The following is an 8,164-nucleotide window of genomic DNA, read 5'->3' as shown; positions in this document are numbered from 1 at the left end:
GCGGTCAGGGCCTGGTGGACGTCACCACCAGGGTCCTGACCTTCCGACTCCAGACCGTGCGGCGGCTGCTGTACGGCGGGGAGGCCGCGCCCTGGGTGGCGCCCACCCTCGCCCTGCTGTGAGACACCGGTGGCGGCCTGGGCTATGGGCGCGAACTATTCCTGATGGACCTGGCCCAGGTGGACTACGGGAGACTGCCGGTTTTCCAGCGGAGCCTCCTGGACGCGCGGCAGCACGCTCGGGGAGTTTCTGCGCGAGCCCCTGTTCCACAACGGCCGCTTCGCGGGGATCCGGGAGGAGGCGGCGCTGGCCCGCCGCTTCGCCTCGGCGGGGTGCGGATGGTGGCGGACCTGGTGCGGGACCGCGGCGGGCACCCCACGTGGAAACCCGCGGCCGATATCAGCGGGGCGGCGGGGCTCCGCACCGTGCTGGCCGGGGCGAAGTTGTTGCGGGCGGCGCTCGAAGCGATGCGCCAGTCACGGCTGCGGCTGGACACGCCCGAGTTCTCCCCCCCCCACTCCCCCCCCCTCCCCCCACCCTCCCTCCTCCTCCCCCCATCCCCCCTCCCCCCTTCCTTCCCAGAGCTGAGCTTTGCGTGCGCCCGGCCCCCCGAGCGCGACGGCGGTGACTCCGGGTGGCTGCTGCGGCTCGCCGGCTGCCGGGACGTGGCCTTCCGGTGCGCGTGCAAGAAGACGCTGTACGAGTGCAGCATCAAGGCGCTGCACTGCCGCGAGCTGGGGGTGCTCCCGGATACGAAGTGGAGGGGCGTGCTCGCGCCGTCCGAGGACGCGGACCCCCCAGTGGGGCCGGATTTACAGGCCCCCCCATTGCAAGCGCTGCGGGGACCTGCGGTGGCGGCCGCTCCACTGGGCGCTGCCCTCGGCCGCGTGGCTCAGCCGAGTCACCCCGGGGGCGTCGGAGGAGTGCCCGTTTTGCGCCGAGCGGGAGGACCTAGAACACCTGTACCTAACCTGCCCGCGATTGGCACCGCTGTACCAGCTCCTCGGGGCCATCTCCAGGAAACTGGGGATGGCCTTCCGAAGGGGCTGGATGGTGCACCGGGCCCCCTACACAGCCGGCAAACGCCACGACCTGGTGAACTTTGCCTGCTCTCAGGCCAGGCTGGCGGTTTATATGTCGCGAAAGAGGAAGCTGCAGGGCGCCGCGGACAGCGGCTGTTCGGCGGTGGCGACGCTGCGGGGCCTGGTGAGGGCGAGGTTGCGACTGGAACACGAGTACCTCGCCTTCGCCAGGGCCGCAGACGGGAACGCGGAGTTCAGCGCGCGGTGGGCCCCTGCCATCAGTGCAGCAATATTCAGTACATGGTTGTAATGTACTTCTATAGCCCCCTGCCACCAGTGCAGCAATATTCAATACATGGTTGTAATGCACTTCTATAGCCCCCTGCCATCAGTGCAGCAATATTCAGTACATGGTTGTAATGTACTTCTATAGCCCCCTGCCATCAGTGCAGCAATATTCAGGACGTGGTTGTAATGCACTTCTATAGCCCCCTGCCACCAGTGCAGCAATATTCAGTACGTGGTTGGAATGCACTTCTATAGCCCCCTGCCACCACTTCAGCAATATTCAGTACGTGGTTGTAATGTACTTCTATAGCCCCCTGCCATCAGTGCAGAAATATTCAGTACGTGGTTGTAATGTACTTCTATAGCCCCCTGCCACCAGTGCAGCAATATTCAGCACGTGGTTGTAATGCACTTCTATAGCCCCTGCTACCAATGCAGCTATATTCAGTACGTGGTTGTAATGCACTTCTATAGCCCCCTGCCATCAGTGCAGCAATATTCAGTACGTGGTTGTAATGCACTTCTATAGCCCCTTGCCATCAGTGCAGCAATATTCAGTACGTGGTTGTAATGCACCTCTATAGCCCCCTGCTACCAATGCAGCTATATTCAGTACGTGGTTGTAATGCACTTCTATACCCCCCTGCAATCAGTGCAGCAATATTCAGTACATGGTTGTAATGCACTTCTATAGCCCCCTGCCACCGGTGCAGCAATATTCAGTACATGGTTGTAATGCACTTCTATAGCCCCCTGCCATCAGTGCAGCAATATTCAGTACGTGGTTGTAATGCACTTCTATAGCCCCCTGACATTGTGCAGCAATGTTCAGTACATGGTTGTAATGCACTTCTATAGTCCCCTGCCATCACCAAATTCACACTGACCAGCGTGGTGAAGTATGGTAAATAACCCCTCTCCCTGGGAGCTGCATAGCATGGGACAGCTGTCAGCCAGCAATGGATTGAAAAAGGAGCTGTACTCCGCACACGTTGTTATTCAGGGTAGGGTAAGGAACTTGGAGGTTCGGTATGCATAATGTGCTCAGAAAGTATTGTATTCTGTATGTGTGTTGAACCTCTTTCGTACCGTACCAAGCCCACCGTGCTCTTCGGAGGTGCGATAATATATAAATATAAGTAGTCATACTACTGTAATACCACTATTAATATTTAGCATGCATTGTATTAGTAGTACAGTAATTTGTTGATATGCAGGTGTGCATGCCAAACGTTAACCAATGTTAAATGTTAAGCCTTCTCTTTTGAATTGTGTGTTTTAAATATGGAGTTGTCTCCAGCTAATTTCTTAAATGTATATCATTCATAATGTAGTAGTATGCAGGTAGTGCATTTGTGACATTTCAATTGTACATAGAGCTTGCAGGTGTGTTGAAGGAAACCATGGGAAAGGCAGGGATTTTTGTTGAAAAAAGGACAACAGCCACAGTAGCTTAAGAGACCTAACGCTGAAGCTGCTAACGCGAAGTGGTTGACACTGGCCCATGCGTTGTGACGTCGGACCCACTTTCCGCACACAGCAGCTCCTCATGGTGCCCCCCATACCAGGACCAGTGGTGACCTGGTAGCCACAGCCATTCCTCTCCCTGGCCCCATCCGGTCCGGGCATCCCAAATCGTACAAAATGTACAGCAACGGTGGTGAAACAAGCAGCCCTTCGGGCGACAGCACAGTGACGGACCTCTTCACAAGCCCCCGCAGCAGCCTGGGCAGCTCGCTGCTCCGGACCGGAAGCGGGCGCTACCGCAGCCCTGTGGTGTATGGAGAGCGGTGCTACTCGTCGGCGAGCGATGTGCTGGACGCCTACATCGAGGACTTTGAGCAGAGCGGAATCTGTGCGTCACCGCCACCCAGGATGCGTGCAGAGCATGGCGGAGCGGAGACACGTGGAGGAGAGGAGGATGCGCAGCGTGGATGAGGGTGGGTTGCGCCTCTCACCACGCGAGGAATCGCTCCGTGGTGCTTGCGCTCGAGTGGCTATCGAGTGTGCAGGCGGTGCAATCGTATCGAAGCTAGTTACTTATACTGGGTGCTTGCCAAGTATGCTATGCTATCATGAATGTAATGTTATTCCCCGAGAAAAAAAAAACCCCTTAATGAGGTCTAAAGAGACATTTTCGTGAGAGTCCCACACTGGGATACTTGGCAAATTCCAGTAATGAGTTCATTTTATGTCAGAGAAAACTATCCATAGTAAGCACACGCATATGAGAGGATAGCATAGGTCTGAACAGATAGGTCGGTGCATGCATTTCTTTCTCCTGTCATCTTCCAGTAACTTCACTGATTATCGAGTTTGTAAAGTTTGTGAAATCAAAGTGATCCTCCAACCTTTGTGTAAAAATTTGCAGATCCTAGACTGGACACATCTGAAGTTTAAACAGTAACAGCTCATGCACTGATTTATCCAATATTCTTGATTTTTTTTCACAAACTCCACAAACGGATAACATCATTAGTTACTGATGGCGCAAAGTAAGGCAACATTGCAGGATTGCCGTTCAGGGGTCAAGGAATCTAGGGGAGAGCAAATGCATTGTGTACCAGTAAAATGTCTGTGGGTCTTACATTGCAGGTGGCATGCTGCTTGTGGAGGACCTCATCTCGGGCACGTGCAGCCTCACTGCTGCGCTGCAGCGGTCGTGGTTCAGAGAAAGATGGTCAGTCTAACCACGGACCAGCTCCTAGCGGCGCCAGCTGACGGTTCCTCCATGTCCTTGCTCTGCTCGCCTGGCGCCCACCGAGGGCTCGTGGTGTCGCACAGAGGCAAGCGGTCATCTCTCGGGGTCACCGCGCATAGCCTCGGCGCATCATTGGTGAGGGGCAATAAGCCAACTGAACGGTTGAGCTAAATAGCGAGAAACAGCAAGGCTCTGCCGCCGTTAAATTTGTTGGCGAAGCCCAAAAAATATATTTTTTCTAACCAGAAGAACGTTTTGTCGTACTTACGGAGCAGTGAAGCAACTAGGCGTGAGTAGTTGCCGAACGGCGGCGGCTGTGCGACAAGTACCTATTCCAGGTCGTTGACAAGCCAAAAGGATGAGCTGGGTGTGTCAGGGATCACGAGCATTCCTGAGCTCAGGTACCCGGCCTGGCTGCGTGACTGCGATGTGGCATCTCAGACCAGCAGCCACTAGACGGATACCAGCACGAAGAGAGCAGGTGCCGCTCAGAACCCGCAAAGCAGACCAAACTACCCAGAGTGGCTCAAAGATTTGGACATCTCCAGCCTTACGAATGTAGCCAACGAGGGGCCCGTGTCAGAGGACCTTAGATCCCTAGGTGTGTGTATATATAGATATAGTCTGTATATAGCAGATGACATTTCATATCTTTTCAGTTACATATTCAGTCTTTTTTCACAGAGACGGCCGAGCGGCCACCCATATGGTTGTGACATGCGATGCGTGATTCTTGATGCACAGCCTCATTGGAGGAGCTGCTGAGCAGGGCGCACATGGCGTTGGACTCCCCCGGCTTGGAGGCCCCCTCCCCGGGCAGATTCAACACAGACATCTTCCTAGGGGCTGATCGTCCCTGGGAAAACCCCTCCACGCCATTGTGAATTTATCTTTATATTCACACTCACGCACAGCTTAGACGCTGCACCGCCTCTAAGTATGATGTCAGATTATGAATGTTATAAGCTAAGCAGGTAAGCCTGGTTATTACTTAGATGGGAGACTATTTGGGAATAGCATATATTAGAGATTTTGGCTGAGAGGTAACCAGGAGTTAGTAATACAGCAATGGAATCTTGAATCTATTTGCGGAGTTTTGCATTTTACTCCCTCTGTTTTCACCGGGTTCTCCGGTTTCCTCTCACATACCACTCGCTGATGAAATTTGCAAAATATCACTACCAAACCCTCCTGAGACTTGGTGAGATTGTTCTGGCTTCCACCATGATAAGTCAACCAAGTAATTTTCTCTCAATCGTGTCTCTTCTCAGGGCCGTGTACCACCTGTCGTGTCTGAAAGAGCTGGTTGACATCATCAAGAAGCACAAGGATGGCTGACTACCCGTGATGTAGAAAGCCCGAAAGCACTTTATGGCGGTGGTCGAGGTTTGTCCTCAGAAGGATACGTTCGCTTGGTCCTCCTGCTAATTCATGGTTGTTGAACATCAACGGTACTCCAGGTGCTGTGGTGTGAATCGCAATTACTTGTGAACGTGTGGGGCCCGTGGGGCACAGTAATTGCCCTGTTAACAGAAGTGCCACAACAAAGTATGGAAAAATGTGATGAAATTCGTTCAGGGTTGGAGTTAGTGAATGGTTGCCGCAGTATTTTGCACAGCAACTCCATACAGACTCGAACGTCACTTGAAAGAGAACAGATATGTGAACAATATTTTGAGCACAACTAAACCAATTTTGGTTTTAGCCATTTTGGAAGGAGCCTACTTTATTGGGAACATACATGCTAGTATTTGTGTAGTTATAAACATTTGGGAAATCACTGTAAAAGTGCATTTGCTTATTTAGATTGCACTATACCTGTATTGTAAAATTTCAGAACCTTTTATGTAATTTGTAATCAATAAACCAAAGTTGTATATTGTATGCAACCTATGACTTGGATTGTTTTTATCATGTCTTGTTTAGCATGGTTGGTTATGTACAGTGTGAAAGAAATTCAACATACATTAAATATTTTCTGATATTTGAATGTTTTATATTGTGCATGTCTCAGATTTATTGTAAAATAAATATACAAAGGCTTATACACATGGAATTGAAAATATTCAGCTATGATTTGTATTTCTCAAGTATTTTAAGAAAAGTCAGCGAGTCTCGTGACATGTCTTCACATTTGGGGGTGATGATTGTGATGGATTTCCAAGCATTAACCTGCTTACATTCCTAGAGTATGTATGGTGAATTTGGGCATTTTGGGTGATTGAGTATTAGGCCAAACACAGGCAGATGGTGGGGGATAGATGTTTTCAAGCATCTATTAATTATTCATCGGCATGTACTATCTTACTATGATGTAAAGTTCAAAAACATGGTTCATGAAGGGAATGGAATAAAAACTCAACTGTACACAAGTATGGAGGAATTAATACTTGGAATTCAATGCAAAGATCTAGCCATACGTCGTTTACTGGGCACCAGGGTTGCCAAACAACATATGAAAGATGTGTATCAGGCACAGCCTCTGCATTATAAAAATATCACTTCCTGAAGTGCATTTTGCTTCTCCTGTCTTAGGTCACCATCAAAATAAATTAGAGCAAATGTGACTCGACTGACACAGACAGCATTTATACTTGTGAAGTGTTCTCCTTCCGACGTGTGGTGTGTGTCGCACACACTGTCGGAGACGAGGTAGTTGCGGGAGACATCGTCTCTTTATTATCTTGTTTACACCAACTCCGGCCTCACTCTCTCGACCACGTTTCCGTAGAGCCCGGCCTAGACACGACCCTGTCCACGTTGCCCCGACGGCATCGACCGAGTAGGCCAACTACTGTCTGGCCAAGCAATGATTGGGCGAATGCGGTGGCAACGACAACGACGACGAGACGAGTCCACTCCCAGAACCGGCAGCCCGGAGCTCTCGCTCTCCACTGCTTATATTCTACTCGGCGCGGCTTGGCTCTGCCCTATCCACGCCTCCCTTCTCGAACCGACCAGAGGGTTCCAGAGGCTTCCCTATGCGGTCTTCCATGACCCTTGCCCCAATTCCTCTGCCCGGCCGGCACACCCGTATATATGCTCAACGGCTTGTGCGCAAACTTTCCACTGCAGTTGCCGCTGCTGGACAGCAGTCAGCGCTGTGTCACTACACTTTTATGAACACAAGAATTACATAATCACATCTACACTTATATGTAATGGGCTGAGATAGGCACACACAACTTCTTGGGAGGCAACACTATTTATTAACACCAACACATTACACTTAACATAAATTTCGATTTAAAGCTTTCGTGACTGCGGGCTAACACCAATCCCGAATATCCGCCCCCACAGCCCTTTAAATAATCTCCAATACAGCCCCCCAATCGGCTACGCGTGTACGAGTGACGTCCCTGCCCTCTGACCCCCGACCCCCCCGTCCCGCGCGTGCGATTGGTGTGTCGCTCTAAAATCGACTCCAAATCCCCGCCACGCAGCCCTTTAAACAATCTCCATTGCCCAGCATCGGCGGCAACGCGTGTGCGAAGGACGTCATTGCCCTCTGACCCCTGACCCCCCGTTCAGTTCGTGTGAGTGGTGCGCGGGGTTGTGTGAGCAGAGACGTCGCGTTTGAGTGGCTGAGAAGCGACGGATTGATTCCAGGCAGCCACGTGCCAGCCCCGAGCTATGCCCCACAAACAGAACCCGTGGACCCGAGGGGCTGCGGCGCGAGGAGAGGAGCCGGAGAGCGGCAGCCCTCTCACCGCGAGCGAGGAGTCGAGTAGCGGCTGCTCTCACTCGAGCGAGGAGTCCGGAGCCCGCAGCCCTCCTGAGATCAGCCCTCCCCCGGGGGGGGGGGAGCCGGGGGCCGCGTCCCCCACAACTGACAACCTGTGTACCAACTGGCCGAGTGAGAGTTTGTGTGTATTTGAGCGCAATCGTGCCAGTGTTTAGCTGTACCAGGGAGTTTGATGCAGCAGAGTGTTTCGGTGTAGCAGGGTGTCCGGATTGTGCCGGCACACTATCCTTCTATCCGTAATGTGAGCTCCATTAAAAGTTTACTCGGACCTCAACCTGTCCAAGCGCCTAATCTTGGAACGTGGTTCTCAACATCGTCCCTCACCCATGCTACGTACCTTTGAGACGTCCTGCTTTTACAAATGTTGATGAACTGGAGGGCAAAGGTCTGGAGGACCCCACATGGAGT

At 52.1% G+C, this 8,164-nt stretch overlaps 1 long non-coding RNA gene across 2 annotated transcripts; it reads left to right on the top strand.

Moving 5' to 3' along the window:
• Positions 1-1,517: 1,517 nt before the first annotated feature.
• LOC142907042 (uncharacterized) lies at positions 1,518-5,913 on the top strand. 2 transcript variants are annotated; one of them, XR_012930635.1, is made up of 3 exons: positions 1,518-3,250; positions 3,906-4,146; positions 5,283-5,913. It is a non-coding gene; the product is annotated as an uncharacterized LOC142907042 (long non-coding RNA). The 2 variants fall into 2 exon arrangements; XR_012930636.1 differs by having other exon boundaries at positions 1,815-3,250; positions 3,906-4,096.
• The last annotated feature ends 2,251 nt before the right edge of the window (positions 5,914-8,164 follow it).

The sequence above is a fragment of the Petromyzon marinus genome, chromosome 74, assembly GCF_048934315.1.
Source record: "Petromyzon marinus isolate PM22_M1 ecotype Great Lakes invasive population chromosome 74, UKy_Petmar_22M1.pri1.0, whole genome shotgun sequence".
Classification (NCBI taxonomy): domain Eukaryota; kingdom Metazoa; phylum Chordata; class Hyperoartia; order Petromyzontiformes; family Petromyzontidae; genus Petromyzon; species Petromyzon marinus.
The sequence above is the reverse complement of the archived record's forward strand: the minus strand, read 5'-3'. Positions and strand labels throughout refer to the sequence as shown.